The sequence below is a fragment of the Sus scrofa genome, chromosome 8, assembly GCF_054392235.1.
Source record: "Sus scrofa isolate SSC_HxYL_T2T_F1_AM1 chromosome 8, Sscrofa_HxYL_maternal_Yorkshire_Landrace_v2.0, whole genome shotgun sequence".
Lineage (NCBI taxonomy): Eukaryota > Metazoa > Chordata > Mammalia > Artiodactyla > Suidae > Sus > Sus scrofa.
This window is the reverse complement of record NC_139390.1, coordinates 145,297,184-145,313,300: the sequence shown is the minus strand read 5'-3', so window position 1 is coordinate 145,313,300 and position 16,117 is coordinate 145,297,184. Positions and strand designations below refer to the sequence as shown.

General features: G+C 43.6%; 1 long non-coding RNA gene across 1 annotated transcript; it reads right to left on the bottom strand.

Annotated features, from left to right (window-relative positions):
* Positions 1-2,502: 2,502 nt before the first annotated feature.
* Positions 2,503-15,038, bottom strand: LOC146401116 (uncharacterized). The gene is made up of 3 exons (XR_014811983.1): positions 14,625-15,038; positions 10,406-11,175; positions 2,503-6,165 (listed from the first exon to the last, which is right to left on the bottom strand). It is a non-coding gene; the product is annotated as an uncharacterized LOC146401116 (long non-coding RNA).
* Positions 15,039-16,117: the final 1,079 nt, after the last annotated feature.

The following is a 16,117-nucleotide window of genomic DNA, read 5'->3' as shown; positions in this document are numbered from 1 at the left end:
AAAACGACGTACATTCAATTTAGACACATGCCTTAGAGTGAATCAGAGTGATGACCTCAGACTCTTCTGACTCTTATTCATTTCTCAGATCTTTCAGAAGAAAGAAAATGTTCTAAGTGATCAAGTCCTTGTGGTTCTTGTGTTTCTCCTTTAAACCTTCAGGTTAAATCACAATCACCAACACAACATAAAGCCTCCTGGAACATTTTCCAAAGTGAAACAAATAATCTAGCTGTGCACGGGTGTCAGGCAAAGCTAGAAATGGAACTCCTTGCTCGTTATCCATGTGAAAGGCCATCCCATGTTGCCAGCAGAGTCACATCTCAAGGACAATAGCTGTTGGCACAGCATCAATATGTGAAGATTGGGAAAGCTGCCAGTGAAAGCCACCTCTTTTGTGGGGCGTGCTGTGTTGCACTGGGGCATCAGCTGAAGGTCACCGTTGATGGCCGTCTGAGCACTGCCTTTCACTGCAGTCCACCCAAAGGGACAACTCAGCAAATTGGAGGGTGAGTGTCTAGGGAGAGCAACACCATGTAATGGGGAAAAATTAGAAGAGAGATGATGAGGAGTTCCTGCTGTGGCTCAATGGTAATGAACCCAGCTAGTATCCATGGGGATGCGGGTTCAATCCTTGGCCTCACTTAGTGTGTTAAGGATCTGGCATTGCCGTGAGCTGTGGTGTAGGTTGCAGATGTGGCTCGGATCCTGCATTGCTGTGGCTATGGCGTAGGCTGGCAGCTGCAGCTCCAATTGGACCCCTAGCCTGGGAATTTCCATATGCTGCACCTGCAGCCTTAAGAAGAAAAAAAAGAGAGAGAGAGAGAGAGAGAGAGAGAGAGAGATGATGATGATGAAATCCTAATCTTCATTCCAGTGTTGTGACAGATACTGCCTTTAACTGACCTGGGCCTCATTTTCTTTATTCCCTCACTCACCAGTCATCCATCCAGCAGCACAGGTGTTTGTTAGATGTCCATTTGTTGTCAAGGCATTGGGTCAGAGGATGTGAGCATTTCATGATTCTGCTGTGTGTGTATTAGGGATAAGAATAGTCCCATCTACCTCAACATGATGTAATGAAGCGGAAAATCCAGTTGCTGCTCCGAGAAAAATGGAAACGACTGTGTTCGTCTTGCTTACTACATGGATTTACTATGAGAATCATATGAGATGTTCTTGTGGGTATTCTTTATGAACTGAAAGCATTACATTAATATGTAGGAAAATAGGTACTTTGAGTAAGATGAAACCTTTACCACCGTTGGATGTTAGTGAGAGAAAGAGAGAAAAAGTGAATCCAGAAACTAGTGAGATCTAGTGCTGTTTTTCTCTTCTTATTTTTTGGTTGCAAAAGTAAGACTTTCAAAAACTAAAATAGAAGTTAGTTTACACAGTCATCTTTAGGAGTTCCCATTGCGGTTCAGTAGTAACAAACCCAACTAGTATCCATGAGGATGCGGGCTCGATCACTGGCCTTGCTCAGCGGGTTAAGGACCTGGTATCGCCGTGAGCTGTGGTGTAGGTCACAGCTGAGGCTCAGAGCCCACGTTACTCTGGAAAAAAAAAAAAAAGCTATCTTTATAGTCTTTCTAAGAAAACACAGATAGTCTTTCTAAGAAAACACAAAATAATACCCAAACCTGTGGTTGAAACTATCCTTTTGTATTATACTTACTGCCTGTAGTTGTAGGTGTTCAACCTCTGCAGTGCAATGTTAGAACTGCAGCAGGAATTTGCATTGCTAATAGATAGTTAGGATTAGGTTTTGCTTCATATTAAAAATACAAGCACACTACCAGTACCTACAGCGAGCCAGAACTGGGGAGGATTTTTGACTCTGTTAAAAGAAGACTGGAGCAGATTTCCCACTCTGGAGCAGTGGGTTAAGAATCCAACTGCAGCTGCTTGGGTCACTGTGGAGGCGTGGGTTGGATCCCTGGCCCAGGAACTTCCATATGCCATGGGTGCAGTCGTGAAGAAGTCCGGAGGGAGGCGATCCAAATCTGGCCATTGCAGAAAGTCATACCTTTTTTTCCCATTTTCCTAATGTGTGACTTTTACTATTAAAGCCATCTCAGGGCTATTAAATTTCCAGTTATCACATCTGCATTGCAGATCCAAAGAAGGAGAAGAAAACAGGCAGGACCCTCCCAGCTGAGCTGAATCCCTTTCAGCAGCCTTTTTGGACCTCCCAGGCGGGAATGATGCTTTCCTGTCTTTGACAGAAAATAGCCACATGGCCAAACTTAGCCTAGTCTTGCACAGAAACTCTGTGCCCAGCTAAAAACTGGGGCTCTGTTAAAGAGGAAGGAAAAATGGGACTTGAGGATAGGTAAACTGGCTGTCTCTTCTGTGCAACATATTAAGAAAAAGATTGTCAATGGATAGAATTTCCTCAATTTAAAATTTTCCTCCATAAGTATTTCATATTCCTTTGGTTTTAATAATACCACCATCTCTTTACAATAGTACACAATATATCTGATTCAATAAAAAGTATTGAAGTATTTGTATTTCATTTTATTCTGAAAAAAGCAACATCATTTTAAGGTGTTTCATGAGCCCCATTAATCCAAATCAAAGAAAATCTTAGCAGTCCAGTTTAGAAAAACACCCTATATGGAACTAAGCTGTCAGCTCCCATTCTTCCAAGACCCTTAGTCCAGAAGCATTTACAGTATTCACGGGTGATTGGTTTCAGGGCCCCTGCAGATACTAAAATTCTTGGATGCTCAAGCCCCTCAGATAAAATGGGGTGGTTGCCTACAACCCACATACATCCATCCTCCCATAAATTTTAAATCATCTCTAGATTCCTTATAACACCTTATAAAATGTAAAGGCTAAGTGATTAGTTGCCAGTATGCAGCAAATTTAACTTTTACTTTTTGGAACTTCGCTTTCTGGAATTTTTTTTCCCCAAAGATTTTCTTTTTTTTTACTTTTCTTTTTTTTTTTTTTCATAGCCACACCTGTGGCATATGGTAGTTCCTAGGTCAGGGTTGGATTGGAGCTGCCACTGCAGGCCTATACCACAGCCACAGGATCTGAGACACATCTGCAACCTACGCCACAGCTTGTGGCAACTGCAGATCCTTAACCCACTGAGCAAGGCCAGGGATCAAGCCTGCGTCCTCTTGGAGATTACGTCAGGTTCCTAACCTGCTGAGCAACCATGGGAACTCCCCCAAAGGATTTTCTATCTGTGGTGAATTGAATCCACAGATGCAGAACCACGAATGTGGAGGGGCTGACTGTACCTAAAATCATACTGACATGAACACCAGCATAAAACAAGGCACCTCTGAATTTTTCCAGCACAGAAGAATGTCTTTCCTCCGTGGCCACGGTATGTGCATCTTTCTACATCTGTCTTCAAATTCCTGGCAACACGATCGTGCTCTGAGGAAAATCCCCTTGGAGTGTGTGTTGAGCTTATCCATATGTATATTTGTGGGTCTTTCTGTGTATTTAGAATTTGCCTTGAAACCTTAAATAACTCGGAGTAACAGTGCCTGAGGACCTCGTTTCCTAAACCAAGGAGCATGGCAAGCCACCTGGGTTATGAAAGGGCACTGGAGCGTCCCTAACTCTCCTAAGTGTCTGAGGAGGTGTCCTCTGCAGGTCCCAGTCTGAGGATGGCAGCCAACTGAGAAACATGAGCTCTGGATTCTGAAGCAGAGTTTTTCTTTCTTTAAAAACAACTAACACTATATGACGTAAGCTTAAATTCCATCCACTTTGGGCCTTGCTGGCAAGAATATAGTTCCTGATTAAAGCAAGGCTTGGAGAAATTTGAAAAAGTTAATCCAATGTGTGACCTTGGACAAATCACTTGACCACCTCAAACTTATTTTATGAATAACAATAATAATTACATTAGATTATTAACATGGTGATCTTCCCAGAACATTGCAATACAATACTTTTAAATAAATGTAAGAAAAATAACTCCTGATCACCCTCTATTTGGTGGAAGAATTTTCGTCGCTTATTAAAATAGTTTCAGCAAGGCTGTTAACTGAGGGATCCCTCTGATGAGGGAATTAACCTCTGTAATCTATAACATCCTAGCTGGCTTGAGTGTTTACCTCTCTAGATCTTACTAGCTCTACATTTCTTTTTTCTTCTTTGAGTTGCTCCTTGATTCTGGGCATTTGACTGCCTTCCCTCTAAAGGTTGGCATAGGAGGGAGTTCCCTGGTGGGCTACTGTTTAAGGATTTGGCATTGTCACTGCCGTGGCTCAGGTTCCATTCTTGGCCCAGGGAACTCCTCTGCATGCCACGGGTACAGGCAAAAAAGAAATAGTTTGGCAAAGGAAAAATAACAGCGATTCCAGTAAATAGAGCAAATATAAATGGAAATGAGCCAGGGTAGTTCTGTTATGTTCAGCTGAAAATCATAGATTGATCAAATGGCACTATAACTTGGGAGGTGAAACGGAATGGTAGCTAGAATATAGGCTCTGGATTCAAAAGGGGGAAATTCATGTCTTGAAATTACTCTGTGCTGGCCACCCGACCCTTAAAATCACACAACCTCAAGAGACTTCATCTAAAAACTCTAAGTGGTAAGACTCATGAGAATCAAATGATATTACCCAGATTGTGCGAGAGAAAGAATTTTGATCTAAAATAGAACCAGAGGATATAAAACAGAGGCTCTCACACGTGTGCCCTCAGGAAGACAAAATTTAGGGACCACGAGGCTGATTTCCCACAAAGGCCTGATTTATGGAAAACTGATTGTGTCAGAATGTTCTCAGATGCTAGGGGTGGGGCGGATCAGAGAGCGTCTCTTATCAAACGTGGGATGTGTTGCTAGAGGCGTGAACTGACCACCCAGGTCAGGCGGGCCTCGCCAAGCAGCCGGATTGAGCTTTGTTTGTGTGACTGGACGGATTTTGTCTGCTCAGGAAGCTTTCAAGGCTGGTCTGTTTGTTTTTGATTTTGACTGACTCTAACTCTCACTGTCCCCTCTCCACATTCCCTGTCCCTAAAGACGGCCTACCCCAGACCCCAACAGACTCGCCCGCAGCGACTCCAGTCTGCTTGTCTTGAATTGCAGTGCCTCTGCTATTCCTGAGTAAAAGCTCATTTTTTTCCAGCTTGCCTCAGTCTACCTCTCCTTGCGGTCAACCTGGGCAACGTGCTAAATGTCACCCATTACCAGTAAACGACACTTGTTATATTTCCTTATATCAGCAACCAAACAACTCCCCCAACGCTGAGGGTTCATTTAGTTCAGGCAGTTTTCCATCCAGGGCAAATCTAGTACAGTAGGACACCCTTGGAAAGACTCTAACAGGACCAGGTCTGTTTCCAGGTCATTTCAAGAAGGCACTGGCAACTTCATTATCTGCCTTGGATGCGTTCTTTCACCCAGAGTCCCTCGCTGCTTTGCTTTTGTTCTCCCCGGTGTCTTCACCGGCCCTGCGGCTTTGAGGCCTTCCTCTCTTCCCAGTGTACAGTTCCATGTCATCAGCACTCCTGCTTCCTGTTTTGTCCTTGTCCAAGCTGCTTGCTTTGCACCTCTAACTCCTTCCCCTTCCTCTTCGGAGGATGGCAACATTTCCAGAAGGCAAGGGCAATGCCACAAGCTTCTCTCGCTGCAGCTTTTCCTCTGCTTTCTTTTTCTTTTTTTAACCTCCTTTGAACCATCCTAAGCTTCCTGTAATGACTACGTCTCCGTTTCAGCTATTTCAGTACTTCTGTGGCTTTAGATTTTGATCTGGATTCGCGTCTTCTAGCTGAAACCAGCTCAAACAAGTAGTTTGAGGTTTTTGCTGGAAGGTAATGTGAATGTGTTTACATGGCCACCAAATCCCAACTGAGATTGTCGTGAGATTTCTGGAGTGGAGGCGTGACCTCCCCGGATTACCTTTTTCTTATTGTCATGGAGCCGTGTTATTAGCAGGGGTGGGTCGTTTTGTTTGTGACTCGACCTTGACTTCTTATTCTTCTACACAGTCACTACTCAGAGAGGCGTATTGGGAAAGTTTCATTTCAGGACGGTTGACGAAGAGTTAACGAAAGGCTACCATAGATCCGGCTATAGGTGTGTGATTTGATATCAGTGTGAATGATCGTACACACACACACAAGAGCACACGCTTCCACGAAAACATACCAGGATTACTTTGTAGTCTTCTGGCATCTTTCCTGCAAGGAGGACACAAACATAAACTGAACATGAACAAAATAACTCAGCTGCCACGGCCACGGACAAATAGCCCAAAATATTTCTCAGGCTGCTGTGAGGTGTGCATTCATACATTCACCAAAGATCCACTGAGCACCTACTATGTTCCAGGTGCTCACAGCACAGCTATTTGCAGAACAGACTAGATCCCTGCCAGCCAAAACCTTGAGTTTGGGTGGGTGAACATCTTTCAGGATCAGCCATCCTGCCCATTGGATCAAAATCCCATGTGAGTTAAGAATCCAAGAGGGGAGTTCCCGTTGTGGGTTCAGTGGTTAGCGAACCCGACTAGTATCCATGAGGACTTGGATTCGATCCCTGGTCTTGCTCAGTGTGTTGGGGATCCAGCACTGCCGTGAGCTGTGGTGTAGGTTGCAGGCTTGGCTCGGATCCCAAGTTGCTGTGACTATGGTGTAGGCCAGCGACTACAGCTCCAATTTGACCCCTAGCCTGGGAACCTCTACATGCCGAGGGTGTGGCCCTAAAATGACAAAAAAAAAAAAAAAAAAAAAAAAGATTCCAAGAGGAGACGGTTGAGACAAGAGCAGAGACGGGTTAATCACATGCCCCATCGTACGGTTTCTTAACCGGCCAAGGGCAACACGGACTCAGGGATTGCTCACTCTCCTTCCTGCTTCTGTCACTCAGAACGCACAGCGACATTTCAAGAGTTGGATATTTCATTTCCTACTATCCTAAAACTTTTGCTGTGTTTCTTGTTATTCTCATCAAGTGAGATGGTCCTTCCCTTACCTCGCAATATTTCTACCCTGCACCTTGAAGACTCTTAGTAGAACTCTTCTCTTGTCTTGATTTTCTCCAGAAGGCAAGGTAGTTCCTCTGAGGGACCTTCTCTTTCTTGCTCCGTAATGTCACTGTTCAGACAGAGATGTTTACTGAAAAATGCCACCCATTAAAAGTCACCACGGGGTTCCTGGTATGGCCCAGTGGGTTAGTGATCTGACTTGTTTCTGTGGAGTTGCTGGTTCGATCTCCAGTGCGGTGCAGTGGGATAAGGATCTAGCATGGGTAATGCAGCTCAGATTTCATCCCTGGCCTGGGGAACTTCCATATACCACCGGAGCAGCAGAAAAAGAAAAAAAAAAAGTCACCACAAAGTTCATAATTGAATCCCACCTTAGTCTTTTTATGCTTCTGATTTATGGGCTAAAAAAAAGGTAAGCAAATACTTGCCAGTGGGGTCTTCCATTCATTTCCGTATGTTTCTGTAGCGTACCTAACTGATAAAAAGCAATTTCCAAGTCTTTTCACTATTATCTGGTTTGTGTGGAGTGAGGATGTAGGCATGAGTGTATTTGGCTTTTGTTTATTGGTGGTTGTGAGTATTTCTCAAGATCCACTATTTTCTAAGAAGTCTTAGTGTTCTTGTTTTCAACTAACAAAAATTGGGAAATTAAGATTGTGGGAGTATAAAATGAATGCTTGCGATGTTTGTCATTTTTTACACCCTACTTATGTAGTTCTTGGCTTTTTCTAAGACGACTTCACCTAAAAGCTAAGGCCAAGCCAGCATCATTGTAAAAAAGTGATAAGGGACACGATGGCTCATGATGAATGCAGTCTGGGCGTCCTGTGGCATAGCGCGTGAACAAAAAGTTAAAGCCTAATTTCAAACACAAAGGAAATGAATAAAACATCTTGCCACTAAGAATTAAGAGAAGACTATTGGAAAGCAGAATCACTTCGTGCAGCTGGCCCCATATCCTCCCCCAGATTGGCAACCGTGCCGTCTGGTGAGGAAATCTGGCTCTTATCCAAGTGGCTCATACTCAATTCTCCATTTGGGCAGGAGCTGGGGAGAGGTGGAGAACAGCAGTGAAGACATTGCCTGGGTTCAAGTCCTGCCTCTAACACCTGTTTCCTATGTGCTTTCTTCCTTTCCTTCTTTCTTTCCTTCTTCCTTTCTTTTCCTCTTTTTTTCCTTCTTCCTTTCTTTCTTTCTCTTTCTTTCTTTCTTTCTTTCTTTCTTTCTTTCTTTCTTTCTTTCTTTCTTTCTTTCTTTCTTTCTTCTTTCTTTCTTCTTTCTGCTTTTTATGGCTGAACCTATAGTATATAGAAGTTTCCAGGCTAGGGTCGAATCAGAGCTAGAGCTGCCAACATACACCACAGCCACAGCAACACCAGATCTAAGCCATGTCTGCAGCCTACACCACAGCTCATGGCAACGCCGGATCCTTAACCCACTGAGAAGAGCCAGGAATCAAACCTGCATCCTCATGGATATTTGTCAGATTCGTTACTGGGGAGCCATAGCAGGAACTCCTGCTATGTGTTTTCTTAGTAACTTGAGCACAGAATAGTAGTACTTGCCTCTTAGGGGATTTTTTTTTTTAAGACTTAAATGAGATAATGCATGTAAACCCTGTGGCTTAGCCAGCACACCGTACTCAGGGGGAGATATTATTGTGATGATAATGATGGAAGTCCAGGCAAATGCACCTGGAATGACCCAGTAGGTTACTGGAAGTCCGGAGACAAGCTTCAGAAGGTGGTTAGAGAACCAAATGGGTAAGTTGGCAGGGTTATTAAGAAGGTATAGGGCAGTGCCTGTAAAAGCAAAAGGGGTAAGGGTGTCCTTTTGTCTTTGGGGAACAAAGTACATCACCTGGTCTAGATCTGGCTACACAGGGGCCTGGACCTCAGCTGAGAAGATGTTGAACCCAACTAACATGGTTCAGGTCAGATGCGGCAAAGCTTTTCGCGTTTCTATTCACTTCTCTGGGTTGAAATATTCCCAAAGATGAATGTTATGGTTTTCACCCTTCTAAGACCTGACTGTATAATGGAAGGAAAATAGCTCTCTAGTAATCCCTACAAAACCATACACATACGTAATTAAACAAGGAGACCCTGTGTGGGATGAAAGAAGTGACAAATCTTATTCCACCAAAGCAGGAAGGGCATAAATTTACGTCTAAACATGTTACGGTTATATAGGCCACAAACTAGATTTCCGCTGATTTGAAAATACCTCTACAAGAGTTCTCTTGTGGCATAGCAGGTAAATGATCTGGTGTTGTCACCGCAGCAGCTTGGGTCGCTGCTGTGGCTTGGGGTCAGTCCCTGGCCTGGGAACTTCCACATGTCACAGGCTTGGCCCAATAAATAAATAAATAAATAAAGGAGACTCTCATTTAAAAGGAAAAAAAGAAAATAAAATACCACTACATATAGTTTGTTTAATTATCAAACCAGTAATTGAAAAATATGAATTTGACAAGACTCAAGAAATAGTTGTTGAGTACCTGTTTTGTGCACTACTACATAATGACAGAATCACATTATTCTGTTGCTTTATGCATAGATTTGCTTAGTCAATATGTAGCCAATTTATTTAATCTTCATAAAAAATAATAATCAAGAATCTCCTACTGGGAATATAGTAGCATATATTCATAAATTCATAGCCTTTTAAAGCTGCAGGGGGGACTCTTAGAAGAGAATGAAAACCAGTGCTTTAGGCTTTCTTCAAAATGCTAGTGAAGGTCCCAAGGGGCTTTTGAAATTTTAAAATATTATTTTTAAAATATCTTATCAAAGAAATTTAGTCAAATACATCAACCGGCTCACTGAATCCCCACCTATTATAAGAATTTATTCATCCTAGCAACACCAGTTTTAGGAAGCACAGAATGGAAAGTCAGCTAACACAAGTGACAGAGTCAAGGCGAATGGCATGAATCATTCATAAGAGTGTGATGACAATTGACAATCAATAGGGCATCTAAAGAAATAAGGGCTAGCATTTGGCCTGGCTGGTTATTTCTTTTCCCAGCTGAAAGATATTTCCTGAATCCTGCCCAGCTCCTCTTGAGGTAGACAAATGTTAAAATAAAAAATAGTCACGTGCTTTGTTCACTATGGGCTCATGGGGAAAGTCCTATAATATTTTCAGCCGGTTGCTATGGAGCCAGCCAGCAGCAAGCTCAGCTAATAAATATGGGCTGACATTGTTGTGAGACGGTATCACAGTGGCAATTAATAGACGACTAAGCTTTGGAATTGTGCAGCAGAGGAAAAGCGAGGCAGGAGGATACTAGCAAAGTTTGCCTAATAGAAAATCGCAAGAATGGTACGGGTTCCAAACTTCACAAGGTATTTACAAATCCCAGTGAACAAGATGCCATTCCTTTCCCACGAGCCCTACCACAAGTAGCTATTCCAGGGAGAGCAATTTACCTGCACATTGCAGCCAGGGCTCAAGGGGAAAGAAGGTGGTTAAATTACTCGGGGAGTTAGCTGAGCTTTGAAACAACTTTGAAAAACCTTGTTCCAGGGTTGTTGCCTCTCCATTGCAGAACTTGTGAAAATACTCCGAAGTTCAACTGGAAAGCATTAAAGAACTAGCCACCTTCGTTGTTGTTGTCTTTTTTGTTTTTTGTTTTTTTAATGGGCAATGAAGTCAAAATGACAGTCACCGTTAGCCGTGCTCATCTACGGCTCTGGACAGAGCTACTTTTTTTTCCTGTTCAGTGCTTCCTGCTCGGTGTTTGTCTAAGCGGAGAGGAGAGTCATCGTTCAAACTCTGCAACAGCAGATTGCTAGCTCAGGCTTTTCTACACTTTGTTTGCTTTTCCTGAAATGTCCTTTTCTCCAGAGATGATTTATTGGTGACCCGGCATGCTTTACTTCTTACTCAACACTCCCCTGGGGACGTTGTTAAAACACCGCTTTGCTGTAATTCTCCCGGGTGGGGAAGTGGCAGTGGGTGGTGGCAATGAAACCAGAGCCCAGATTTGAGCAACTGCGGGCTGTTGAATTTACGCTGGTCTTTCATGAAGAGAAGCCTCAAAACACCACAGCCGTTCAGCGAACAGTGTGCATTTCATCTAAGCCTGGCTGGCCGCTGTGCTTGCCTTTCTTTGGGCTAGGATGGTCCTAACCAGCCATGCCTTTGTGTCATGAGGCAGAAAGGTGGCAAGACACACGAGGATAACGCTGAAGTGTAACTGCGGAGTGGGGGAGGAAATCAGAGAGAGAAGTTAGCTCTGCACAATGGCTAGTAGTTCTCGCTCCCAGAGTTTGTTCCAACAGAAGTCAATCATTGTGCATTGTCTTTCTGGGAGTGAATACAGCATACTATTTTTGGGTAAAAGTTGAGATTTTTTTGGTGGTAAAGTATATAGAAAATAGAAGCTCTCTGTGCTTGCTTTCGTCGCTTTTATTTAAATGGCTCCTCAAGGCATTCTTCTATGAGAAGGAAAGTGACATAATAGGTCTTTAGAGATGAAACTATTTTAATGATAGAAATATTCAATATCGAATCCATTAGAACTATTGGGGAATGTTACCAAAGTTTTCAAAAGTTCTTGTATGTAGTGAACTTTGTTGATTGCCTACTCAGCAAAATATTTTTTCCCTTCTTCCTCCCAAAAATCTCAACTTTGCTTTCCTTTCATCCACCCGTGTGCCCAGAGGAGGTTGATTCCCAGTTCCAGAGAGAGGTCTGATTGGTTTGAGTCATGCCAACCCTCCATCAATCAACCATTCAGGAATGAGTATGTGACTTAATTCTGCCAATAAGATATAAGCAGAAGTTTGCTGGAGGATTCTGGGTTATCCCTTGCTCTTCAGAGAACCATAGGACTCCAGCCTTTTCCTCCTTGGAGGGAAATAAGGAAGCACATAGTCCCGGCAGTGTAGTCACTCTATATCCGCAAGAGGAACAAAATTGAGGTCAAAGCTGGGGAGGGTCCTTAGGACATCACTGAGCCAGGAGATCAATCAATATACTGACTTGAATGTGTTTAAGCATTCAAGTCAGGCCTATGTTACTGCAGATAAGGGCAGCTTTATTTTTTTTTTTTTTTTGTCTTTTTTGCTTTTTTTTTTTTTTTTTCTAGGGCCGCTCCCTCGGCATATGGAGGTTCCCAGGCTAGGGGTCTAATTGGCGCTGCAGCCAACGGCCTACGCCACAGCCACAGCAACGCGGGATCCGAGCCGCGTCTGCCACCCACACCACAGCTCAAGGCCGCACTGGATCCTCAACCCACTGAGCAAGGCCAGGGATCGAACCCACAACCTCATGGTTCCTTGTCAAATTCGATAACCACTGAGCCGCGACAGGAACTCCAAGGCAGCTTTAAACAGAGTGGTTCTGTCGAGCCTCGTCCTGTACCTCTCTTAGTATCTTGCTCTCTCCTCCTCTTTCCCTCTCTTTTTCACATATGAACCCCAGCTTTTGTTCTGATGCACATTACTCTGCTCTGACACTGCCCTCCTTGCCCTCCTTTCCTCTCCTCTCTGTTTCTCTTCCTTTTGTCCTTCTTCGCACCAGTGGTACCCACAGGTATATCTTAAATCTCGTTCATCCACAGTCAAGCTCAAAGGGTAGGACTGCCACTAGGTATCACTCTGGAGCAGGTGGAATTTTGCTCCTTTTTCCTCCTTCTGCTTTGCTATCAACATCCCTCACCTCCCGAGGGTTTCCTTCACTGCATAACTAAAAGCCTGTGTGCTCTGAGACATCCACAAAAGCGAAGAATGGAGTTCCCCAGTGGCTCAGTCAGTTAAGGATCCAGCATTGTCACTGCTGTGGCTCTGGTTGCTGCTGTGGCTCAGGAACTGGCCCAGGAACTTCTGCATGCCATGGGTATTGCCCCCCCCCAAACCCCGCCCACAAAAAAGAAAAAAAAAAGCAAAGAGTAACTGGGAGAGCACACAAATGCTGACACGGGATGTAATCCTAGTAATTTGGGGAGCTCTTTCCAAAATGACAAATGTATTTAAGAAACACCACCATGGTTATCTCTGAAAGGAAGAGATGTGCAGAGTCAACTCTCTGATTGCATTTTTTAAGGGCCTCACCTACGGCCTGTGGAAGTGTCCAGGCCAGGGAGCAAAGCTGCACCACAGCAGTGACAACACCGTATCCTTAACCCGCTTCACCACAAGGAGTTCCTGAGTGCATTTTTATGTTTAACCTTTTAGAGCCTATTAAATACATCTGTTTGATCACTCATTTGGTGGCTCTGCTACTTCTTCATGAGCTAGGAATTTGTTAATGGCAAATTACCTGTAAGCACCATTTTTATACTTTTGCACTGTGGCCAAAATGTGTTGCCTTTCCTATTGATAACTAGTCGTTATCAGCTATAACCACTCTTACAGGCCGTACCATAAAAAGGCCACATATATAGAGTCTATAGAATTCTTAAGGATCACATGACATTCAGGAAAGCCCTGTTTATAAACTGTAAAGTGCTTTATAAATATAAAATATAATTATGAATTTTTAAAGTAAAAAGTCTCTTTGCTTAAGAAATCACACATGAATTTTGATATTTCTATTAATATTACTGAGCCCTACACATTTTCCCCACAACTCTAATTAATACATACAGACACACACACACACACACACACACACATACACACACGATTTTTAAGCTTATATTCAATACAAGCCTTAAGCTCTCCCTTTTAGAATATAAGAGGAAATCAGTTTTCTTCTGTATATAGTTATGTTTGTAGGAGTTCCCATCGTGGCTCAGCAGAAACGAATCTGATAAGGATCCATGACAGTGCAGGTTCGATCCCTGGCCTCACTCAGTGGATTAAGGATCCAGCGTTGCCGTGAACTGTGGTGGAGGTCGCAGATGTGGCTCAGATCCCGAGTTGCTGTGTCTGCGGTGTAGGCCGACAACTACAGTTCTGATTCGACCCCTAGCCTGGGAACCTCCATATGCCATGGGTACGGTCCTAAAAAAAGACAAAATAAAAAATAAAAACTACATATATAGTTATGTTGATAATGTGATATATCCAAAATTGTTAAATGGTGTACTATAACCTTGATAGTTAAGACAAGGTTTTGGAGACAGTTACTTAACCTCCTAAGGTCTGGCATTCCTCATCTGTAAATTAGGGATAATACAGTTCCCTTCGCAAAGTTGTTAGAAGACTGAGCTTCTCTCTACCCATTAAATTAATAATTTCACAATTCACTAATGGACCAGGACCTTCAAAAACACAGCATTAACACAGCATGAATTCTGATATCAAGAATCGTGGGCACATAGAAAACATGTATGAGGCAGGGGTGTGTGTGTGTGTGTGCGTGTGTGTGTGTGTGTGTGTGTGTGTGTGTGTGTGCATGTAGGGATTGGGTGCTGGTCTCAATCTTCTTGCTAAAGGAACTTCCTTAAAAATAAATATTCTGAGAAGTAATGACAGGAAACTTCACCAAATCAAAAAGAGGATGTCGGGAAGTACAGGATGTGAGGTTGTTTTCATTTTCCTTCAGTGTTTTTCTTATTAATCATATATATTTATAACTCTAAAAAGCTGAAACGTTCACTCCTGGAGACCCAGTTTATAAAATAAAAAAGCCATGATAAAAAAAGAACTAGCTTAGTACTTTCTGTATTTTAAACAGCGTTCAAGTCTCTGATCTTACCTTGTTGGACATTTTCCTAGGGTCTGGTCACACTCATTCTCATTCATTTATGAAACTGTTGCATCTCAGGCACTTCGTGACAAAAGGGAAAGAAGATAAAAGCAAAATACTAAAAGGTGGAAACTGACAAGAAATGGTTTCGTTTTTTAATTCTGATCATTACTTCTTTCCCAGATGACAACTGTCAAGCACAGGGACTTGTGCAAACCAACAATGCTTGAAACTGAAACCTGCTTCCCCCGTTCAGAGTCAAGTCTCCAGAACCGCCAGCGCCCTCGATGCCCGAGCAGCCACGTGACAGACGAGCACCCTGTAGTTTTCCACATGCAGAGAAAAACGACCATGTTGCCTGCAGGTTTTTCTCCATGAAATGGGGATCTGCAGCCTGTGGTCGTTACCAAGCAGCACGTTTCCTCTCAGACATGGACACACAATTTATCTACAAACAAATTTCTAGAATTCCTATTTGGCTGGAAGCCAAAATAAACAGCAAGAGCAATTGTTTTGCAGTCCTCTATTGCGCTGGACCCATAGCTATGAAGGTGGTGGGTGGGCTTGTCTTTATTTCCACACTTGACTCATTCACACCTTGGCACTCAAAGCACGAAGTGCAGTCCATCTTTTCAAAAATTAGGACCGCGTCGCAAGGCTCACAGGCTCATGTTAGAGCTCCATGGAGAGAGCTTAGACTTGAGAGGGGAGGCCTCTTGATATTTAAAAGCAGCCTCTCCTTTACTTCCTGGCCAGATTCCCTCCATGGGGGACGTATGTGTTCATCTGTCTGGGGCCCCTCCCTCTGGGAAAACGCCACTCCTCCTCCACGTGGTTTTAGAGAGGCTGCCAATGATAGTACTGTACTCCCACCTAGGACACAGACCTGGCCAAGCCTAAAATTAATTTTCTTTTCCTGAAATTAAGATATGATGCTCAGGTGGACATGCTTTCCTTTTCCTGAGAGGTCAAACTAGGCCAGAGATCCCAGAGCTGCCAGCCTCACCACACACACACACACACACAGCGGAGGAGGCCCAGCTGCAGAGGGAGAGTGTGACAGAGGCAGAGGAGGTGGAGGAGAAGGGGAAGGGGAGGGAGAAGAGAGAGGTGGGGGAGGGGAAAGAGGAGGAAGAGAAGAAAGGGGGGGCAAAGAAGCAACTTAATCTCACCTCAGCAGCGCGAGGATTGAAGCCAGCTGAGGCCTGAACTTCCCAGATACTCGACTCAATTCCTCCTCCTCTGCTCAAGCCGTTGAAATGAGGGATCTGCCACTGAGAGAGTCCTGCCTACATGGCAGCTGCTGTCCTGTCATTCCTTCATTCAACAGATGTTTACTGCCTGTGCTGCCCATGTGCCAGGCATTGGGGGGCACGTGGTCCTTGCCCTCACAGAGCTGCAACCCGGACTGGGAAAGAAAAGATTGCACGCAAACCCACACATTCCATTTTTCATCTTATGGAAGAAAGATTAGGGCACAGAGACAGCGCTAGAGGAGAATA